This window comes from Thunnus maccoyii, chromosome 17 (assembly GCF_910596095.1).
Source record: "Thunnus maccoyii chromosome 17, fThuMac1.1, whole genome shotgun sequence".
Lineage (NCBI taxonomy): Eukaryota > Metazoa > Chordata > Actinopteri > Scombriformes > Scombridae > Thunnus > Thunnus maccoyii.
The window spans coordinates 25,135,030-25,154,026 of NC_056549.1; the positions used below are offsets into that span (position 1 = coordinate 25,135,030).

General features: G+C 52.7%; 32 non-coding genes across 32 annotated transcripts; 11 read left to right on the forward strand and 21 right to left on the reverse strand.

The window, feature by feature from the left end:
• Positions 1-569: 569 nt before the first annotated feature.
• trnad-guc lies at positions 570-641 on the forward strand. Its single transcript has one exon. It is a non-coding gene; the product is annotated as a tRNA-Asp (tRNA).
• A 344-nt stretch (positions 642-985) lies between these two features.
• trnav-aac lies at positions 986-1,058 on the reverse strand. Its single transcript has one exon. It is a non-coding gene; the product is annotated as a tRNA-Val (tRNA).
• A 287-nt stretch (positions 1,059-1,345) lies between these two features.
• On the reverse strand, positions 1,346-1,418 carry trnav-cac. The gene has a single exon. It is a non-coding gene; the product is annotated as a tRNA-Val (tRNA).
• Positions 1,419-2,342: 924 nt separating this feature from the next.
• On the forward strand, positions 2,343-2,414 carry trnad-guc. The gene has a single exon. It is a non-coding gene; the product is annotated as a tRNA-Asp (tRNA).
• A 344-nt stretch (positions 2,415-2,758) lies between these two features.
• trnav-aac lies at positions 2,759-2,831 on the reverse strand. The gene has a single exon. It is a non-coding gene; the product is annotated as a tRNA-Val (tRNA).
• Positions 2,832-3,119: 288 nt separating this feature from the next.
• trnav-cac lies at positions 3,120-3,192 on the reverse strand. Its single transcript has one exon. It is a non-coding gene; the product is annotated as a tRNA-Val (tRNA).
• Positions 3,193-4,116: 924 nt separating this feature from the next.
• Positions 4,117-4,188, forward strand: trnad-guc. The gene has a single exon. It is a non-coding gene; the product is annotated as a tRNA-Asp (tRNA).
• A 344-nt stretch (positions 4,189-4,532) lies between these two features.
• trnav-aac lies at positions 4,533-4,605 on the reverse strand. The gene has a single exon. It is a non-coding gene; the product is annotated as a tRNA-Val (tRNA).
• Positions 4,606-4,892: 287 nt separating this feature from the next.
• Positions 4,893-4,965, reverse strand: trnav-cac. The gene has a single exon. It is a non-coding gene; the product is annotated as a tRNA-Val (tRNA).
• Positions 4,966-5,889: 924 nt separating this feature from the next.
• On the forward strand, positions 5,890-5,961 carry trnad-guc. Its single transcript has one exon. It is a non-coding gene; the product is annotated as a tRNA-Asp (tRNA).
• A 344-nt stretch (positions 5,962-6,305) lies between these two features.
• Positions 6,306-6,378, reverse strand: trnav-aac. The gene has a single exon. It is a non-coding gene; the product is annotated as a tRNA-Val (tRNA).
• Positions 6,379-6,666: 288 nt separating this feature from the next.
• Positions 6,667-6,739, reverse strand: trnav-cac. Its single transcript has one exon. It is a non-coding gene; the product is annotated as a tRNA-Val (tRNA).
• Positions 6,740-7,663: 924 nt separating this feature from the next.
• Positions 7,664-7,735, forward strand: trnad-guc. Its single transcript has one exon. It is a non-coding gene; the product is annotated as a tRNA-Asp (tRNA).
• Positions 7,736-8,079: 344 nt separating this feature from the next.
• Positions 8,080-8,152, reverse strand: trnav-aac. Its single transcript has one exon. It is a non-coding gene; the product is annotated as a tRNA-Val (tRNA).
• Positions 8,153-8,439: 287 nt separating this feature from the next.
• On the reverse strand, positions 8,440-8,512 carry trnav-cac. Its single transcript has one exon. It is a non-coding gene; the product is annotated as a tRNA-Val (tRNA).
• A 924-nt stretch (positions 8,513-9,436) lies between these two features.
• On the forward strand, positions 9,437-9,508 carry trnad-guc. Its single transcript has one exon. It is a non-coding gene; the product is annotated as a tRNA-Asp (tRNA).
• A 344-nt stretch (positions 9,509-9,852) lies between these two features.
• On the reverse strand, positions 9,853-9,925 carry trnav-aac. Its single transcript has one exon. It is a non-coding gene; the product is annotated as a tRNA-Val (tRNA).
• A 287-nt stretch (positions 9,926-10,212) lies between these two features.
• On the reverse strand, positions 10,213-10,285 carry trnav-cac. The gene has a single exon. It is a non-coding gene; the product is annotated as a tRNA-Val (tRNA).
• Positions 10,286-11,209: 924 nt separating this feature from the next.
• On the forward strand, positions 11,210-11,281 carry trnad-guc. The gene has a single exon. It is a non-coding gene; the product is annotated as a tRNA-Asp (tRNA).
• A 344-nt stretch (positions 11,282-11,625) lies between these two features.
• Positions 11,626-11,698, reverse strand: trnav-aac. Its single transcript has one exon. It is a non-coding gene; the product is annotated as a tRNA-Val (tRNA).
• A 287-nt stretch (positions 11,699-11,985) lies between these two features.
• Positions 11,986-12,058, reverse strand: trnav-cac. The gene has a single exon. It is a non-coding gene; the product is annotated as a tRNA-Val (tRNA).
• Positions 12,059-12,982: 924 nt separating this feature from the next.
• Positions 12,983-13,054, forward strand: trnad-guc. Its single transcript has one exon. It is a non-coding gene; the product is annotated as a tRNA-Asp (tRNA).
• A 344-nt stretch (positions 13,055-13,398) lies between these two features.
• On the reverse strand, positions 13,399-13,471 carry trnav-aac. The gene has a single exon. It is a non-coding gene; the product is annotated as a tRNA-Val (tRNA).
• Positions 13,472-13,758: 287 nt separating this feature from the next.
• trnav-cac lies at positions 13,759-13,831 on the reverse strand. Its single transcript has one exon. It is a non-coding gene; the product is annotated as a tRNA-Val (tRNA).
• A 924-nt stretch (positions 13,832-14,755) lies between these two features.
• Positions 14,756-14,827, forward strand: trnad-guc. Its single transcript has one exon. It is a non-coding gene; the product is annotated as a tRNA-Asp (tRNA).
• A 344-nt stretch (positions 14,828-15,171) lies between these two features.
• trnav-aac lies at positions 15,172-15,244 on the reverse strand. The gene has a single exon. It is a non-coding gene; the product is annotated as a tRNA-Val (tRNA).
• Positions 15,245-15,531: 287 nt separating this feature from the next.
• trnav-cac lies at positions 15,532-15,604 on the reverse strand. Its single transcript has one exon. It is a non-coding gene; the product is annotated as a tRNA-Val (tRNA).
• Positions 15,605-16,528: 924 nt separating this feature from the next.
• trnad-guc lies at positions 16,529-16,600 on the forward strand. Its single transcript has one exon. It is a non-coding gene; the product is annotated as a tRNA-Asp (tRNA).
• A 344-nt stretch (positions 16,601-16,944) lies between these two features.
• Positions 16,945-17,017, reverse strand: trnav-aac. The gene has a single exon. It is a non-coding gene; the product is annotated as a tRNA-Val (tRNA).
• Positions 17,018-17,304: 287 nt separating this feature from the next.
• On the reverse strand, positions 17,305-17,377 carry trnav-cac. The gene has a single exon. It is a non-coding gene; the product is annotated as a tRNA-Val (tRNA).
• A 924-nt stretch (positions 17,378-18,301) lies between these two features.
• On the forward strand, positions 18,302-18,373 carry trnad-guc. The gene has a single exon. It is a non-coding gene; the product is annotated as a tRNA-Asp (tRNA).
• Positions 18,374-18,717: 344 nt separating this feature from the next.
• On the reverse strand, positions 18,718-18,790 carry trnav-aac. The gene has a single exon. It is a non-coding gene; the product is annotated as a tRNA-Val (tRNA).
• Between the last annotated feature and the right edge of the window lie 207 nt (positions 18,791-18,997).

Sequence of the window (18,997 nt, forward strand, 5' to 3'; positions counted from 1 at the left end):
CTGTACGGATGGCAGCGTGGGTCGGTACACCACTTTGGCCCAGACTTAAATATCTCAACGACTGTTGGGTGGATTGCAAGGAAATTGCAGTCCAGACATTCATCCCTGGTCCCCAGAGGATGACTCCTACTGACTCTGGTGATCCTCTTCACTTTTCCCCCAGTGCCACCGTGAGGTCGACATTTGTGGCCCAGAGTGAAGTATCTGGACAACCGTTAGATGGATTGCCGTGAGAGTTGGGACAGAGCTTCACGGTCCCCACAGGATGCGCTCTAAGCACTTTGGTCACCCTCTGACGTTTTCTCCAGCGCCAGCAGAAGCTGAGGATTTCACTTGTGATATATGTGAACACCTGCTTGATGGGTTGGCCCAAAATTTGGTATAGACATTCGTGGCTCCCGAGCGATGCGTTCCGATGGCTTCGGCGATCCTTTGCCTTCTCCCCTGGCGCCACCATGAGGTTGACATGCGACTTCTCCGTTCAAACATCTGGATGACCGCTGGAGCGTTCCCCGTAAAGGTGGGAACCGCCCCACCGGCCCGCTGACGTGCCGAGAGTGGTGCAGCCGTCCTCGTTAGTATAGTGGACAGTATCTCCGCCTGTCACGCGGAAGACCGGGGTTCGATTCCCCGACGGGGAGAGTTGACTTTTCTGCCAGCTGCCGATTGTTCACCGGGCCAGACAAAAGCAATACACCAGCAGCACCATGCGTGCTCCTCCTCCTGTCCAACAGAGCGATACGGCCAGGACATGGGCCTGCCGCGTTCCCGTGCAGAAATGAGAAAATCGGCTGGGCAGAAAGCATGACTGGAAGCGGTTATTAGACATGACTATGACGGTGACTCCTTTATCCCTCGTGCCTCCCTTAGCTCCATGCGGTTTTCTATGGTTTGACGCGGCGCTGCATACCGCCCAGTGTGCTGCTGGTGTGAATCTCCGTCGTTTGATTTTATTCACGACTCAGAGTGAGCATAAACAGAGGAGTGTTTCCGCCCGGTTTCGAACCGGGGACCTTTCGCGTGTTAGGCGAACGTGATAACCACTACACTACGGAAACTGTGAAAAGCTTGGCACCGTTCACGCGGGTGGCTCAAAGCACTTGACCCCCCCCCCGACATGTCTTCAATTGCTTGAGCATATCCAAACATTTCAAATACAGGAGGTCGTCCTTGCTTTTGGGCAACGTCGAGGATGGTTTGAAAACAAACAAAAGCGACACAGAATAAGACATAACCAAGTTCTCCGCTGACATTGGAGCACCAAACTTTAAGTCTACGCGTCCTTCTCACTGCTAATATGAGACAGCACAGTTTGATTCAGTTACTCCGTGTGAACACAAAGAAGTGTTTCCGCCCGGTTTCGAACCGGGGACCTTTCGCGTGTGAGGCGAACGTGATAACCACTACACTACGGAAACTGTGAAAAAGGTGGGCCGCGGCCTCCGGGGCCAGTTAAAGCATTCGCGCACACTGACCTCCAGACGTGTCTTCCAATCGCTTGACCACATCCAGACATTTCAAATGCAGGACATCACTCGTGCGCGCAGCGTTAAGGATCGGTAAAAAGACAAAGGAAAGAAAAGGGTGATACAAAATCAGACGAGACAAGCACTCGTGCCGCGGCATTGGAGACATTTCAGTGAACCGTCAATGGAGACTGTCCTCAGAGAAGCGACAGAATCAGTCGTTTCGGCAGTAGCAAAACCCAGATGTAAATGTCAAGGCCTCAACTCTACAACTTTCACTCCGTTTTCTGCCACGATAGCTGCATGGCTGTACGGATGGCAGCGTGGGTCGGTACACCACTTTGGCCCAGACTTAAATATCTCAACGACTGTTGGGTGGATTGCAAGGAAATTGAAGTCCAGACATTCATCCCTGGTCCCCAGAGGATGAATCCTACTGTCTCTGGTGATCCTCTTCACTTTTCCCCCAGTGCCACCGTGAGGTCGACATTTGTGGCCCAGAGTGAAGTATCTGGACAACCGTTAGATGGATTGCCGTGAGAGTTGGGACAGAGCTTCACGGTCCCCACAGGATGCTTTCTAAGCACTTTGGTCACCCTCTGACGTTTTCTCCAGCGCCAGCAGAAGCTGAGGATTTCACTTGTGATATATGTGAACACCTGCTTGATGGGTTGGCCCAAAATTTGGTACAGACATTCGTGGCTCCCGAGCGATGCGTTCCGATGGCTTCGGCGATCCTTTGCCTTCTCCCCTGGCGCCACCATGAGGTTGACATGCGACTTCTCCGTTCAAACATCTGGATGACCGCTGGAGCGTTCCCCGTAAAGGTGGGAACCGCCCCACCGGCCCGCTGACGTGCCGAGAGTGGTGCAGCCGTCCTCGTTAGTATAGTGGACAGTATCTCCGCCTGTCACGCGGAAGACCGGGGTTCGATTCCCCGACGGGGAGAGTTGACTTTTCTGCCAGCTGCCGATTGTTCACCGGGCCAGACAAAAGCAATACACCAGCAGCACCATGCGTGCTCCTCCTCCTGTCCAACAGAGCGATACGGCCAGGACATGGGCCTGCCGCGTTCCCGTGCAGAAATGAGAAAATCGGCTGGGCAGAAAGCATGACTGGAAGCGGTTATTAGACATGACTATGACGGTGACTCCTTTATCCCTCGTGCCTCCCTTAGCTCCATGCGGTTTTCTATGGTTTGACGCGGCGCTGCATACCGCCCAGTGTGCTGCTGGTGTGAATCTCCGTCGTTTGATTTTATTCACGACTCAGAGTGAGCATAAACAGAGGAGTGTTTCCGCCCGGTTTCGAACCGGGGACCTTTCGCGTGTTAGGCGAACGTGATAACCACTACACTACGGAAACTGTGAAAAGCTTGGCACCGTTCACGCGGGTGGCTCAAAGCACTTGACCCCCCCCCCCGACATGTCTTCAATTGCTTGAGCATATCCAAACATTTCAAATACAGGAGGTCGTCCTTGCTTTTGGGCAACGTCGAGGATGGTTTGAAAACAAACAAAAGCGACACAGAATAAGACATAACCAAGTTCTCCGCTGACATTGGAGCACCAAACTTTAAGTCTACGCGTCCTTCTCACTGCTAATGTGAGACAGCACAGTTTGATTCAGTTACTCCGTGTGAACACAAAGAAGTGTTTCCGCCCGGTTTCGAACCGGGGACCTTTCGCGTGTGAGGCGAACGTGATAACCACTACACTACGGAAACTGTGAAAAAGGTGGGCTGCGGCCTCCGGGGCCAGTTAAAGCATTCGCGCACACTGACCTCCAGACGTGTCTTCCAATCGCTTGACCACATCCAGACATTTCAAATGCAGGACATCACTCGTGCGCGCAGCGTTAAGGATCGGTAAAAAGACAAAGGAAAGAAAAGGGTGATACAAAATCAGACGAGACAAGCACTCGTGCCGCGGCATTGGAGACATTTCAGTGAACCGTCAATGGAGACTGTCCTCAGAGAAGCGACAGAATCAGTCGTTTCGGCAGTAGCAAAACCCAGATGTAAATGTCAAAGCCTCAACTCTACAACTTTCACTCCGTTTTCTGCCACCATAGCTGCATGGCTGTACGGATGGCAGCGTGGGTCGGTACAGCACTTTGGCCCAGACTTAAATATCTCAACGACTGTTGGGTGGATTGCAAGGAAATTGCAGTCCAGACATTCATCCCTGGTCCCCAGAGGATGACTCCTACTGACTCTGGTGATCCTCTTCACTTTTCCCCCAGTGCCACCGTGAGGTCGACATTTGTGGCCCAGAGTGAAGTATCTGGACAACCGTTAGATGGATTGCCGTGAGAGTTGGGACAGAGCTTCACGGTCCCCACAGGATGCGCTCTAAGCACTTTGGTCACCCTCTGACGTTTTCTCCAGCGCCAGCAGAAGCTGAGGATTTCACTTGTGATATATGTGAACACCTGCTTGATGGGTTGGCCCAAAATTTGGTATAGACATTCGTGGCTCCCGAGCGATGCGTTCCGATGGCTTCGGCGATCCTTTGCCTTCTCCCCTGGCGCCACCATGAGGTTGACATGCGACTTCTCCGTTCAAACATCTGGATGACCGCTGGAGCGTTCCCCGTAAAGGTGGGAACCGCCCCACCGGCCCGCTGACGTGCCGAGAGTGGTGCAGCCGTCCTCGTTAGTATAGTGGACAGTATCTCCGCCTGTCACGCGGAAGACCGGGGTTCGATTCCCCGACGGGGAGAGTTGACTTTTCTGCCAGCTGCCGATTGTTCACCGGGCCAGACAAAAGCAATACACCAGCAGCACCATGCGTGCTCCTCCTCCTGTCCAACAGAGCGATACGGCCAGGACATGGGCCTGCCGCGTTCCCGTGCAGAAATGAGAAAATCGGCTGGGCAGAAAGCATGACTGGAAGCGGTTATTAGACATGACTATGACGGTGACTCCTTTATCCCTCGTGCCTCCCTTAGCTCCATGCGGTTTTCTATGGTTTGACGCGGCGCTGCATACCGCCCAGTGTGCTGCTGGTGTGAATCTCCGTCGTTTGATTTTATTCACGACTCAGAGTGAGCATAAACAGAGGAGTGTTTCCGCCCGGTTTCGATCCGGGGACCTTTCGCGTGTTAGGCGAACGTGATAACCACTACACTACGGAAACTGTGAAAAGCTTGGCACCGTTCACGCGGGTGGCTCAAAGCACTTGACCCCCCCCCCGACATGTCTTCAATTGCTTGAGCATATCCAAACATTTCAAATACAGGAGGTCGTCCTTGCTTTTGGGCAACGTCGAGGATGGTTTGAAAACAAACAAAAGCGACACAGAATAAGACATAACCAAGTTCTCCGCTGACATTGGAGCACCAAACTTTAAGTCTACGCGTCCTTCTCACTGCTAATATGAGACAGCACAGTTTGATTCAGTTACTCCGTGTGAACACAAAGAAGTGTTTCCGCCCGGTTTCGAACCGGGGACCTTTCGCGTGTGAGGCGAACGTGATAACCACTACACTACGGAAACTGTGAAAAAGGTGGGCCGCGGCCTCCGGGGCCAGTTAAAGCATTCGCGCACACTGACCTCCAGACGTGTCTTCCAATCGCTTGACCACATCCAGACATTTCAAATGCAGGACATCACTCGTGCGCGCAGCGTTAAGGATCGGTAAAAAGACAAAGGAAAGAAAAGGGTGATACAAAATCAGACGAGACAAGCACTCGTGCCGCGGCATTGGAGACATTTCAGTGAACCGTCAATGGAGACTGTCCTCAGAGAAGCGACAGAATCAGTCGTTTCGGCAGTAGCAAAACCCAGATGTAAATGTCAAGGCCTCAACTCTACAACTTTCACTCCGTTTTCTGCCACCATAGCTGCATGGCTGTACGGATGGCAGCGTGGGTCGGTACACCACTTTGGCCCAGACTTAAATATCTCAACGACTGTTGGGTGGATTGCAAGGAAATTGAAGTCCAGACATTCATCCCTGGTCCCCAGAGGATGAATCCTACTGTCTCTGGTGATCCTCTTCACTTTTCCCCCAGTGCCACCGTGAGGTCGACATTTGTGGCCCAGAGTGAAGTATCTGGACAACCGTTAGATGGATTGCCGTGAGAGTTGGGACAGAGCTTCACGGTCCCCACAGGATGCTTTCTAAGCACTTTGGTCACCCTCTGACGTTTTCTCCAGCGCCAGCAGAAGCTGAGGATTTCACTTGTGATATATGTGAACACCTGCTTGATGGGTTGGCCCAAAATTTGGTACAGACATTCGTGGCTCCCGAGCGATGCGTTCCGATGGCTTCGGCGATCCTTTGCCTTCTCCCCTGGCGCCACCATGAGGTTGACATGCGACTTCTCCGTTCAAACATCTGGATGACCGCTGGAGCGTTCCCCGTAAAGGTGGGAACCGCCCCACCGGCCCGCTGACGTGCCGAGAGTGGTGCAGCCGTCCTCGTTAGTATAGTGGACAGTATCTCCGCCTGTCACGCGGAAGACCGGGGTTCGATTCCCCGACGGGGAGAGTTGACTTTTCTGCCAGCTGCCGATTGTTCACCGGGCCAGACAAAAGCAATACACCAGCAGCACCATGCGTGCTCCTCCTCCTGTCCAACAGAGCGATACGGCCAGGACATGGGCCTGCCGCGTTCCCGTGCAGAAATGAGAAAATCGGCTGGGCAGAAAGCATGACTGGAAGCGGTTATTAGACATGACTATGACGGTGACTCCTTTATCCCTCGTGCCTCCCTTAGCTCCATGCGGTTTTCTATGGTTTGACGCGGCGCTGCATACCGCCCAGTGTGCTGCTGGTGTGAATCTCCGTCGTTTGATTTTATTCACGACTCAGAGTGAGCATAAACAGAGGAGTGTTTCCGCCCGGTTTCGAACCGGGGACCTTTCGCGTGTTAGGCGAACGTGATAACCACTACACTACGGAAACTGTGAAAAGCTTGGCACCGTTCACGCGGGTGGCTCAAAGCACTTGACCCCCCCCCCCGACATGTCTTCAATTGCTTGAGCATATCCAAACATTTCAAATACAGGAGGTCGTCCTTGCTTTTGGGCAACGTCGAGGATGGTTTGAAAACAAACAAAAGCGACACAGAATAAGACATAACCAAGTTCTCCGCTGACATTGGAGCACCAAACTTTAAGTCTACGCGTCCTTCTCACTGCTAATATGAGACAGCACAGTTTGATTCAGTTACTCCGTGTGAACACAAAGAAGTGTTTCCTCCCGGTTTCGAACCGGGGACCTTTCGCGTGTGAGGCGAACGTGATAACCACTACACTACGGAAACTGTGAAAAAGGTGGGCCGCGGCCTCCGGGGCCAGTTAAAGCATTCGCGCACACTGACCTCCAGACGTGTCTTCCAATCGCTTGACCACATCCAGACATTTCAAATGCAGGACATCACTCGTGCGCGCAGAGTTAAGGATCGGTAAAAAGACAAAGGAAAGAAAAGGGTGATACAAAATCAGACGAGACAAGCACTCGTGCCGCGGCATTGGAGACATTTCAGTGAACCGTCAATGGAGACTGTCCTCAGAGAAGCGACAGAATCAGTCGTTTCGGCAGTAGCAAAACCCAGATGTAAATGTCAAGGCCTCAACTCTACAACTTTCACTCCGTTTTCTGCCACCATAGCTGCATGGCTGTACGGATGGCAGCGTGGGTCGGTACACCACTTTGGCCCAGACTTAAATATCTCAACGACTGTTGGGTGGATTGCAAGGAAATTGCAGTCCAGACATTCATCCCTGGTCCCCAGAGGATGAATCCTACTGACTCTGGTGATCCTCTTCACTTTTCCCCCAGTGCCACCGTGAGGTCGACATTTGTGGCCCAGAGTGAAGTATCTGGACAACCGTTAGATGGATTGCCGTGAGAGTTGGGACAGAGCTTCACGGTCCCCACAGGATGCGCTCTAAGCACTTTGGTCACCCTCTGACGTTTTCTCCAGCGCCAGCAGAAGCTGAGGATTTCACTTGTGATATATGTGAACACCTGCTTGATGGGTTGGCCCAAAATTTGGTATAGACATTCGTGGCTCCCGAGCGATGCGTTCCGATGGCTTCGGCGATCCTTTGCCTTCTCCCCTGGCGCCACCATGAGGTTGACATGCGACTTCTCCGTTCAAACATCTGGATGACCGCTGGAGCGTTCCCCGTAAAGGTGGGAACCGCCCCACCGGCCCGCTGACGTGCCGAGAGTGGTGCAGCCGTCCTCGTTAGTATAGTGGACAGTATCTCCGCCTGTCACGCGGAAGACCGGGGTTCGATTCCCCGACGGGGAGAGTTGACTTTTCTGCCAGCTGCCGATTGTTCACCGGGCCAGACAAAAGCAATACACCAGCAGCACCATGCGTGCTCCTCCTCCTGTCCAACAGAGCGATACGGCCAGGACATGGGCCTGCCGCGTTCCCGTGCAGAAATGAGAAAATCGGCTGGGCAGAAAGCATGACTGGAAGCGGTTATTAGACATGACTATGACGGTGACTCCTTTATCCCTCGTGCCTCCCTTAGCTCCATGCGGTTTTCTATGGTTTGACGCGGCGCTGCATACCGCCCAGTGTGCTGCTGGTGTGAATCTCCGTCGTTTGATTTTATTCACGACTCAGAGTGAGCATAAACAGAGGAGTGTTTCCGCCCGGTTTCGATCCGGGGACCTTTCGCGTGTTAGGCGAACGTGATAACCACTACACTACGGAAACTGTGAAAAGCTTGGCACCGTTCACGCGGGTGGCTCAAAGCACTTGACCCCCCCCCCGACATGTCTTCAATTGCTTGAGCATATCCAAACATTTCAAATACAGGAGGTCGTCCTTGCTTTTGGGCAACGTCGAGGATGGTTTGAAAACAAACAAAAGCGACACAGAATAAGACATAACCAAGTTCTCCGCTGACATTGGAGCACCAAACTTTAAGTCTACGCGTCCTTCTCACTGCTAATATGAGACAGCACAGTTTGATTCAGTTACTCCGTGTGAACACAAAGAAGTGTTTCCGCCCGGTTTCGAACCGGGGACCTTTCGCGTGTGAGGCGAACGTGATAACCACTACACTACGGAAACTGTGAAAAAGGTGGGCCGCGGCCTCCGGGGCCAGTTAAAGCATTCGCGCACACTGACCTCCAGACGTGTCTTCCAATCGCTTGACCACATCCAGACATTTCAAATGCAGGACATCACTCGTGCGCGCAGCGTTAAGGATCGGTAAAAAGACAAAGGAAAGAAAAGGGTGATACAAAATCAGACGAGACAAGCACTCGTGCCGCGGCATTGGAGACATTTCAGTGAACCGTCAATGGAGACTGTCCTCAGAGAAGCGACAGAATCAGTCGTTTCGGCAGTAGCAAAACCCAGATGTAAATGTCAAGGCCTCAACTCTACAACTTTCACTCCGTTTTCTGCCACCATAGCTGCATGGCTGTACGGATGGCAGCGTGGGTCGGTACACCACTTTGGCCCAGACTTAAATATCTCAACGACTGTTGGGTGGATTGCAAGGAAATTGAAGTCCAGACATTCATCCCTGGTCCCCAGAGGATGAATCCTACTGTCTCTGGTGATCCTCTTCACTTTTCCCCCAGTGCCACCGTGAGGTCGACATTTGTGGCCCAGAGTGAAGTATCTGGACAACCGTTAGATGGATTGCCGTGAGAGTTGGGACAGAGCTTCACGGTCCCCACAGGATGCTTTCTAAGCACTTTGGTCACCCTCTGACGTTTTCTCCAGCGCCAGCAGAAGCTGAGGATTTCACTTGTGATATATGTGAACACCTGCTTGATGGGTTGGCCCAAAATTTGGTACAGACATTCGTGGCTCCCGAGCGATGCGTTCCGATGGCTTCGGCGATCCTTTGCCTTCTCCCCTGGCGCCACCATGAGGTTGACATGCGACTTCTCCGTTCAAACATCTGGATGACCGCTGGAGCGTTCCCCGTAAAGGTGGGAACCGCCCCACCGGCCCGCTGACGTGCCGAGAGTGGTGCAGCCGTCCTCGTTAGTATAGTGGACAGTATCTCCGCCTGTCACGCGGAAGACCGGGGTTCGATTCCCCGACGGGGAGAGTTGACTTTTCTGCCAGCTGCCGATTGTTCACCGGGCCAGACAAAAGCAATACACCAGCAGCACCATGCGTGCTCCTCCTCCTGTCCAACAGAGCGATACGGCCAGGACATGGGCCTGCCGCGTTCCCGTGCAGAAATGAGAAAATCGGCTGGGCAGAAAGCATGACTGGAAGCGGTTATTAGACATGACTATGACGGTGACTCCTTTATCCCTCGTGCCTCCCTTAGCTCCATGCGGTTTTCTATGGTTTGACGCGGCGCTGCATACCGCCCAGTGTGCTGCTGGTGTGAATCTCCGTCGTTTGATTTTATTCACGACTCAGAGTGAGCATAAACAGAGGAGTGTTTCCGCCCGGTTTCGAACCGGGGACCTTTCGCGTGTTAGGCGAACGTGATAACCACTACACTACGGAAACTGTGAAAAGCTTGGCACCGTTCACGCGGGTGGCTCAAAGCACTTGACCCCCCCCCCGACATGTCTTCAATTGCTTGAGCATATCCAAACATTTCAAATACAGGAGGTCGTCCTTGCTTTTGGGCAACGTCGAGGATGGTTTGAAAACAAACAAAAGCGACACAGAATAAGACATAACCAAGTTCTCCGCTGACATTGGAGCACCAAACTTTAAGTCTACGCGTCCTTCTCACTGCTAATATGAGACAGCACAGTTTGATTCAGTTACTCCGTGTGAACACAAAGAAGTGTTTCCTCCCGGTTTCGAACCGGGGACCTTTCGCGTGTGAGGCGAACGTGATAACCACTACACTACGGAAACTGTGAAAAAGGTGGGCCGCGGCCTCCGGGGCCAGTTAAAGCATTCGCGCACACTGACCTCCAGACGTGTCTTCCAATCGCTTGACCACATCCAGACATTTCAAATGCAGGACATCACTCGTGCGCGCAGAGTTAAGGATCGGTAAAAAGACAAAGGAAAGAAAAGGGTGATACAAAATCAGACGAGACAAGCACTCGTGCCGCGGCATTGGAGACATTTCAGTGAACCGTCAATGGAGACTGTCCTCAGAGAAGCGACAGAATCAGTCGTTTCGGCAGTAGCAAAACCCAGATGTAAATGTCAAGGCCTCAACTCTACAACTTTCACTCCGTTTTCTGCCACCATAGCTGCATGGCTGTACGGATGGCAGCGTGGGTCGGTACACCACTTTGGCCCAGACTTAAATATCTCAACGACTGTTGGGTGGATTGCAAGGAAATTGCAGTCCAGACATTCATCCCTGGTCCCCAGAGGATGAATCCTACTGACTCTGGTGATCCTCTTCACTTTTCCCCCAGTGCCACCGTGAGGTCGACATTTGTGGCCCAGAGTGAAGTATCTGGACAACCGTTAGATGGATTGCCGTGAGAGTTGGGACAGAGCTTCACGGTCCCCACAGGATGCGCTCTAAGCACTTTGGTCACCCTCTGACGTTTTCTCCAGCGCCAGCAGAAGCTGAGGATTTCACTTGTGATATATGTGAACACCTGCTTGATGGGTTGGCCCAAAATTTGGTATAGACATTCGTGGCTCCCGAGCGATGCGTTCCGATGGCTTCGGCGATCCTTTGCCTTCTCCCCTGGCGCCACCATGAGGTTGACATGCGACTTCTCCGTTCAAACATCTGGATGACCGCTGGAGCGTTCCCCGTAAAGGTGGGAACCGCCCCACCGGCCCGCTGACGTGCCGAGAGTGGTGCAGCCGTCCTCGTTAGTATAGTGGACAGTATCTCCGCCTGTCACGCGGAAGACCGGGGTTCGATTCCCCGACGGGGAGAGTTGACTTTTCTGCCAGCTGCCGATTGTTCACCGGGCCAGACAAAAGCAATACACCAGCAGCACCATGCGTGCTCCTCCTCCTGTCCAACAGAGCGATACGGCCAGGACATGGGCCTGCCGCGTTCCCGTGCAGAAATGAGAAAATCGGCTGGGCAGAAAGCATGACTGGAAGCGGTTATTAGACATGACTATGACGGTGACTCCTTTATCCCTCGTGCCTCCCTTAGCTCCATGCGGTTTTCTATGGTTTGACGCGGCGCTGCATACCGCCCAGTGTGCTGCTGGTGTGAATCTCCGTCGTTTGATTTTATTCACGACTCAGAGTGAGCATAAACAGAGGAGTGTTTCCGCCCGGTTTCGAACCGGGGACCTTTCGCGTGTTAGGCGAACGTGATAACCACTACACTACGGAAACTGTGAAAAGCTTGGCACCGTTCACGCGGGTGGCTCAAAGCACTTGACCCCCCCCCCGACATGTCTTCAATTGCTTGAGCATATCCAAACATTTCAAATACAGGAGGTCGTCCTTGCTTTTGGGCAACGTCGAGGATGGTTTGAAAACAAACAAAAGCGACACAGAATAAGACATAACCAAGTTCTCCGCTGACATTGGAGCACCAAACTTTAAGTCTACGCGTCCTTCTCACTGCTAATATGAGACAGCACAGTTTGATTCAGTTACTCCGTGTGAACACAAAGAAGTGTTTCCGCCCGGTTTCGAACCGGGGACCTTTCGCGTGTGAGGCGAACTTGATAACCACTACACTACGGAAACTGTGAAAAAGGTGGGCCGCGGCCTCCGGGGCCAGTTAAAGCATTCGCGCACACTGACCTCCAGACGTGTCTTCCAATCGCTTGACCACATCCAGACATTTCAAATGCAGGACATCACTCGTGCGCGCAGCGTTAAGGATCGGTAAAAAGACAAAGGAAAGAAAAGGGTGATACAAAATCAGACGAGACAAGCACTCGTGCCGCGGCATTGGAGACATTTCAGTGAACCGTCAATGGAGACTGTCCTCAGAGAAGCGACAGAATCAGTCGTTTCGGCAGTAGCAAAACCCAGATGTAAATGTCAAAGCCTCAACTCTACAACTTTCACTCCGTTTTCTGCCACCATAGCTGCATGGCTGTACGGATGGCAGCGTGGGTCGGTACACCACTTTGGCCCAGACTTAAATATCTCAACGACTGTTGGGTGGATTGCAAGGAAATTGCAGTCCAGACATTCATCCCTGGTCCCCAGAGGATGAATCCTACTGACTCTGGTGATCCTCTTCACTTTTCCCCCAGTGCCACCGTGAGGTCGACATTTGTGGCCCAGAGTGAAGTATCTGGACAACCGTTAGATGGATTGCCGTGAGAGTTGGGACAGAGCTTCACGGTCCCCACAGGATGCGCTCTAAGCACTTTGGTCACCCTCTGACGTTTTCTCCAGCGCCAGCAGAAGCTGAGGATTTCACTTGTGATATATGTGAACACCTGCTTGATGGGTTGGCCCAAAATTTGGTATAGACATTCGTGGCTCCCGAGCGATGCGTTCCGATGGCTTCGGCGATCCTTTGCCTTCTCCCCTGGCGCCACCATGAGGTTGACATGCGACTTCTCCGTTCAAACATCTGGATGACCGCTGGAGCGTTCCCCGTAAAGGTGGGAACCGCCCCACCGGCCCGCTGACGTGCCGAGAGTGGTGCAGCCGTCCTCGTTAGTATAGTGGACAGTATCTCCGCCTGTCACGCGGAAGACCGGGGTTCGATTCCCCGACGGGGAGAGTTGACTTTTCTGCCAGCTGCCGATTGTTCACCGGGCCAGACAAAAGCAATACACCAGCAGCACCATGCGTGCTCCTCCTCCTGTCCAACAGAGCGATACGGCCAGGACATGGGCCTGCCGCGTTCCCGTGCAGAAATGAGAAAATCGGCTGGGCAGAAAGCATGACTGGAAGCGGTTATTAGACATGACTATGACGGTGACTCCTTTATCCCTCGTGCCTCCCTTAGCTCCATGCGGTTTTCTATGGTTTGACGCGGCGCTGCATACCGCCCAGTGTGCTGCTGGTGTGAATCTCCGTCGTTTGATTTTATTCACGACTCAGAGTGAGCATAAACAGAGGAGTGTTTCCGCCCGGTTTCGAACCGGGGACCTTTCGCGTGTTAGGCGAACGTGATAACCACTACACTACGGAAACTGTGAAAAGCTTGGCACCGTTCACGCGGGTGGCTCAAAGCACTTGACCCCCCCCCCGACATGTCTTCAATTGCTTGAGCATATCCAAACATTTCAAATACAGGAGGTCGTCCTTGCTTTTGGGCAACGTCGAGGATGGTTTGAAAACAAACAAAAGCGACACAGAATAAGACATAACCAAGTTCTCCGCTGACATTGGAGCACCAAACTTTAAGTCTACGCGTCCTTCTCACTGCTAATATGAGACAGCACAGTTTGATTCAGTTACTCCGTGTGAACACAAAGAAGTGTTTCCGCCCGGTTTCGAACCGGGGACCTTTCGCGTGTGAGGCGAACGTGATAACCACTACACTACGGAAACTGTGAAAAAGGTGGGCCGCGGCCTCCGGGGCCAGTTAAAGCATTCGCGCACACTGACCTCCAGACGTGTCTTCCAATCGCTTGACCACATCCAGACATTTCAAATGCAGGACATCACTCGTGCGCGCAGCGTTAAGGATCGGTAAAAAGACAAAGGAAAGAAAAGGGTGATACAAAATCAGACGAGACAAGCACTCGTGCCGCGGCATTGGAGACATTTCAGTGAACCGTCAATGGAGACTGTCCTCAGAGAAGCGACAGAATCAGTCGTTTCGGCAGTAGCAAAACCCAGATGTAAATGTCAAGGCCTCAACTCTACAACTTTCACTCCGTTTTCTGCCACCATAGCTGCATGGCTGTACGGATGGCAGCGTGGGTCGGTACACCACTTTGGCCCAGACTTAAATATCTCAACGACTGTTGGGTGGATTGCAAGGAAATTGAAGTCCAGACATTCATCCCTGGTCCCCAGAGGATGAATCCTACTGTCTCTGGTGATCCTCTTCACTTTTCCCCCAGTGCCACCGTGAGGTCGACATTTGTGGCCCAGAGTGAAGTATCTGGACAACCGTTAGATGGATTGCCGTGAGAGTTGGGACAGAGCTTCACGGTCCCCACAGGATGCTTTCTAAGCACTTTGGTCACCCTCTGACGTTTTCTCCAGCGCCAGCAGAAGCTGAGGATTTCACTTGTGATATATGTGAACACCTGCTTGATGGGTTGGCCCAAAATTTGGTACAGACATTCGTGGCTCCCGAGCGATGCGTTCCGATGGCTTCGGCGATCCTTTGCCTTCTCCCCTGGCGCCACCATGAGGTTGACATGCGACTTCTCCGTTCAAACATCTGGATGACCGCTGGAGCGTTCCCCGTAAAGGTGGGAACCGCCCCACCGGCCCGCTGACGTGCCGAGAGTGGTGCAGCCGTCCTCGTTAGTATAGTGGACAGTATCTCCGCCTGTCACGCGGAAGACCGGGGTTCGATTCCCCGACGGGGAGAGTTGACTTTTCTGCCAGCTGCCGATTGTTCACCGGGCCAGACAAAAGCAATACACCAGCAGCACCATGCGTGCTCCTCCTCCTGTCCAACAGAGCGATACGGCCAGGACATGGGCCTGCCGCGTTCCCGTGCAGAAATGAGAAAATCGGCTGGGCAGAAAGCATGACTGGAAGCGGTTATTAGACATGACTATGACGGTGACTCCTTTATCCCTCGTGCCTCCCTTAGCTCCATGCGGTTTTCTATGGTTTGACGCGGCGCTGCATACCGCCCAGTGTGCTGCTGGTGTGAATCTCCGTCGTTTGATTTTATTCACGACTCAGAGTGAGCATAAACAGAGGAGTGTTTCCGCCCGGTTTCGAACCGGGGACCTTTCGCGTGTTAGGCGAACGTGATAACCACTACACTACGGAAACTGTGAAAAGCTTGGCACCGTTCACGCGGGTGGCTCAAAGCACTTGACCCCCCCCCCGACATGTCTTCAATTGCTTGAGCATATCCAAACATTTCAAATACAGGAGGTCGTCCTTGCTTTTGGGCAACGTCGAGGATGGTTTGAAAACAAACAAAAGCGACACAGAATAAGACATAACCAAGTTCTCCGCTGACATTGGAGCACCAAACTTTAAGTCTACGCGTCCTTCTCACTGCTAATATGAGACAGCACAGTTTGATTCAGTTACTCCGTGTGAACACAAAGAAGTGTTTCCTCCCGGTTTCGAACCGGGGACCTTTCGCGTGTGAGGCGAACGTGATAACCACTACACTACGGAAACTGTGAAAAAGGTGGGCCGCGGCCTCCGGGGCCAGTTAAAGCATTCGCGCACACTGACCTCCAGACGTGTCTTCCAATCGCTTGACCACATCCAGACATTTCAAATGCAGGACATCACTCGTGCGCGCAGAGTTAAGGATCGGTAAAAAGACAAAGGAAAGAAAAGGGTGATACAAAATCAGACGAGACAAGCACTCGTGCCGCGGCATTGGAGACATTTCAGTGAACCGTCAATGGAGACTGTCCTCAGAGAAGCGACAGAATCAGTCGTTTCGGCAGTAGCAAAACCCAGATGTAAATGTCAAGGCCTCAACTCTACAACTTTCACTCCGTTTTCTGCCACCATAGCTGCATGGCTGTACGGATGGCAGCGTGGGTCGGTACACCACTTTGGCCCAGACTTAAATATCTCAACGACTGTTGGGTGGATTGCAAGGAAATTGCAGTCCAGACATTCATCCCTGGTCCCCAGAGGATGAATCCTACTGACTCTGGTGATCCTCTTCACTTTTCCCCCAGTGCCACCGTGAGGTCGACATTTGTGGCCCAGAGTGAAGTATCTGGACAACCGTTAGATGGATTGCCGTGAGAGTTGGGACAGAGCTTCACGGTCCCCACAGGATGCGCTCTAAGCACTTTGGTCACCCTCTGACGTTTTCTCCAGCGCCAGCAGAAGCTGAGGATTTCACTTGTGATATATGTGAACACCTGCTTGATGGGTTGGCCCAAAATTTGGTATAGACATTCGTGGCTCCCGAGCGATGCGTTCCGATGGCTTCGGCGATCCTTTGCCTTCTCCCCTGGCGCCACCATGAGGTTGACATGCGACTTCTCCGTTCAAACATCTGGATGACCGCTGGAGCGTTCCCCGTAAAGGTGGGAACCGCCCCACCGGCCCGCTGACGTGCCGAGAGTGGTGCAGCCGTCCTCGTTAGTATAGTGGACAGTATCTCCGCCTGTCACGCGGAAGACCGGGGTTCGATTCCCCGACGGGGAGAGTTGACTTTTCTGCCAGCTGCCGATTGTTCACCGGGCCAGACAAAAGCAATACACCAGCAGCACCATGCGTGCTCCTCCTCCTGTCCAACAGAGCGATACGGCCAGGACATGGGCCTGCCGCGTTCCCGTGCAGAAATGAGAAAATCGGCTGGGCAGAAAGCATGACTGGAAGCGGTTATTAGACATGACTATGACGGTGACTCCTTTATCCCTCGTGCCTCCCTTAGCTCCATGCGGTTTTCTATGGTTTGACGCGGCGCTGCATACCGCCCAGTGTGCTGCTGGTGTGAATCTCCGTCGTTTGATTTTATTCACGACTCAGAGTGAGCATAAACAGAGGAGTGTTTCCGCCCGGTTTCGAACCGGGGACCTTTCGCGTGTTAGGCGAACGTGATAACCACTACACTACGGAAACTGTGAAAAGCTTGGCACCGTTCACGCGGGTGGCTCAAAGCACTTGACCCCCCCCCCGACATGTCTTCAATTGCTTGAGCATATCCAAACATTTCAAATACAGGAGGTCGTCCTTGCTTTTGGGCAACGTCGAGGATGGTTTGAAAACAAACAAAAGCGACACAGAATAAGACATAACCAAGTTCTCCGCTGACATTGGAGCACCAAACTTTAAGTCTACGCGTCCTTCTCACTGCTAATATGAGACAGCACAGTTTGATTCAGTTACTCCGTGTGAACACAAAGAAGTGTTTCCGCCCGGTTTCGAACCGGGGACCTTTCGCGTGTGAGGCGAACTTGATAACCACTACACTACGGAAACTGTGAAAAAGGTGGGCCGCGGCCTCCGGGGCCAGTTAAAGCATTCGCGCACACTGACCTCCAGACGTGTCTTCCAATCGCTTGACCACATCCAGACATTTCAAATGCAGGACATCACTCGTGCGCGCAGCGTTAAGGATCGGTAAAAAGACAAAGGAAAGAAAAGGGTGATACAAAATCAGACGAGACAAGCACTCGTGCCGCGGCATTGGAGACATTTCAGTGAACCGTCAATGGAGACTGTCCTCAGAGAAGCGACAGAATCAGTCGTTTCGGCAGTAGCAAAACCCAGATGTAAATGTCAAAGCCTCAACTCTACAACTTTCACTCCGTTTTCTGCCACCATAGCTGCATGGCTGTACGGATGGCAGCGTGGGTCGGTACACCACTTTGGCCCAGACTTAAATATCTCAACGACTGTTGGGTGGATTGCAAGGAAATTGCAGTCCAGACATTCATCCCTGGTCCCCAGAGGATGAATCCTACTGACTCTGGTGATCCTCTTCACTTTTCCCCCAGTGCCACCGTGAGGTCGACATTTGTGGCCCAGAGTGAAGTATCTGGACAACCGTTAGATGGATTGCCGTGAGAGTTGGGACAGAGCTTCACGGTCCCCACAGGATGCGCTCTAAGCACTTTGGTCACCCTCTGACGTTTTCTCCAGCGCCAGCAGAAGCTGAGGATTTCACTTGTGATATATGTGAACACCTGCTTGATGGGTTGGCCCAAAATTTGGTATAGACATTCGTGGCTCCCGAGCGATGCGTTCCGATGGCTTCGGCGATCCTTTGCCTTCTCCCCTGGCGCCACCATGAGGTTGACATGCGACTTCTCCGTTCAAACATCTGGATGACCGCTGGAGCGTTCCCCGTAAAGGTGGGAACCGCCCCACCGGCCCGCTGACGTGCCGAGAGTGGTGCAGCCGTCCTCGTTAGTATAGTGGACAGTATCTCCGCCTGTCACGCGGAAGACCGGGGTTCGATTCCCCGACGGGGAGAGTTGACTTTTCTGCCAGCTGCCGATTGTTCACCGGGCCAGACAAAAGCAATACACCAGCAGCACCATGCGTGCTCCTCCTCCTGTCCAACAGAGCGATACGGCCAGGACATGGGCCTGCCGCGTTCCCGTGCAGAAATGAGAAAATCGGCTGGGCAGAAAGCATGACTGGAAGCGGTTATTAGACATGACTATGACGGTGACTCCTTTATCCCTCGTGCCTCCCTTAGCTCCATGCGGTTTTCTATGGTTTGACGCGGCGCTGCATACCGCCCAGTGTGCTGCTGGTGTGAATCTCCGTCGTTTGATTTTATTCACGACTCAGAGTGAGCATAAACAGAGGAGTGTTTCCGCCCGGTTTCGAACCGGGGACCTTTCGCGTGTTAGGCGAACGTGATAACCACTACACTACGGAAACTGTGAAAAGCTTGGCACCGTTCACGCGGGTGGCTCAAAGCACTTGACCCCCCCCCCGACATGTCTTCAATTGCTTGAGCATATCCAAACATTTCAAATACAGGAGGTCGTCCTTGCTTTTGGGCAACGTCGAGGATGGTTTGAAAACAAACAAAAGCGACACAGAATAAGACATAACCAAGTTCTCCGCTGACATTGGAGCACCAAA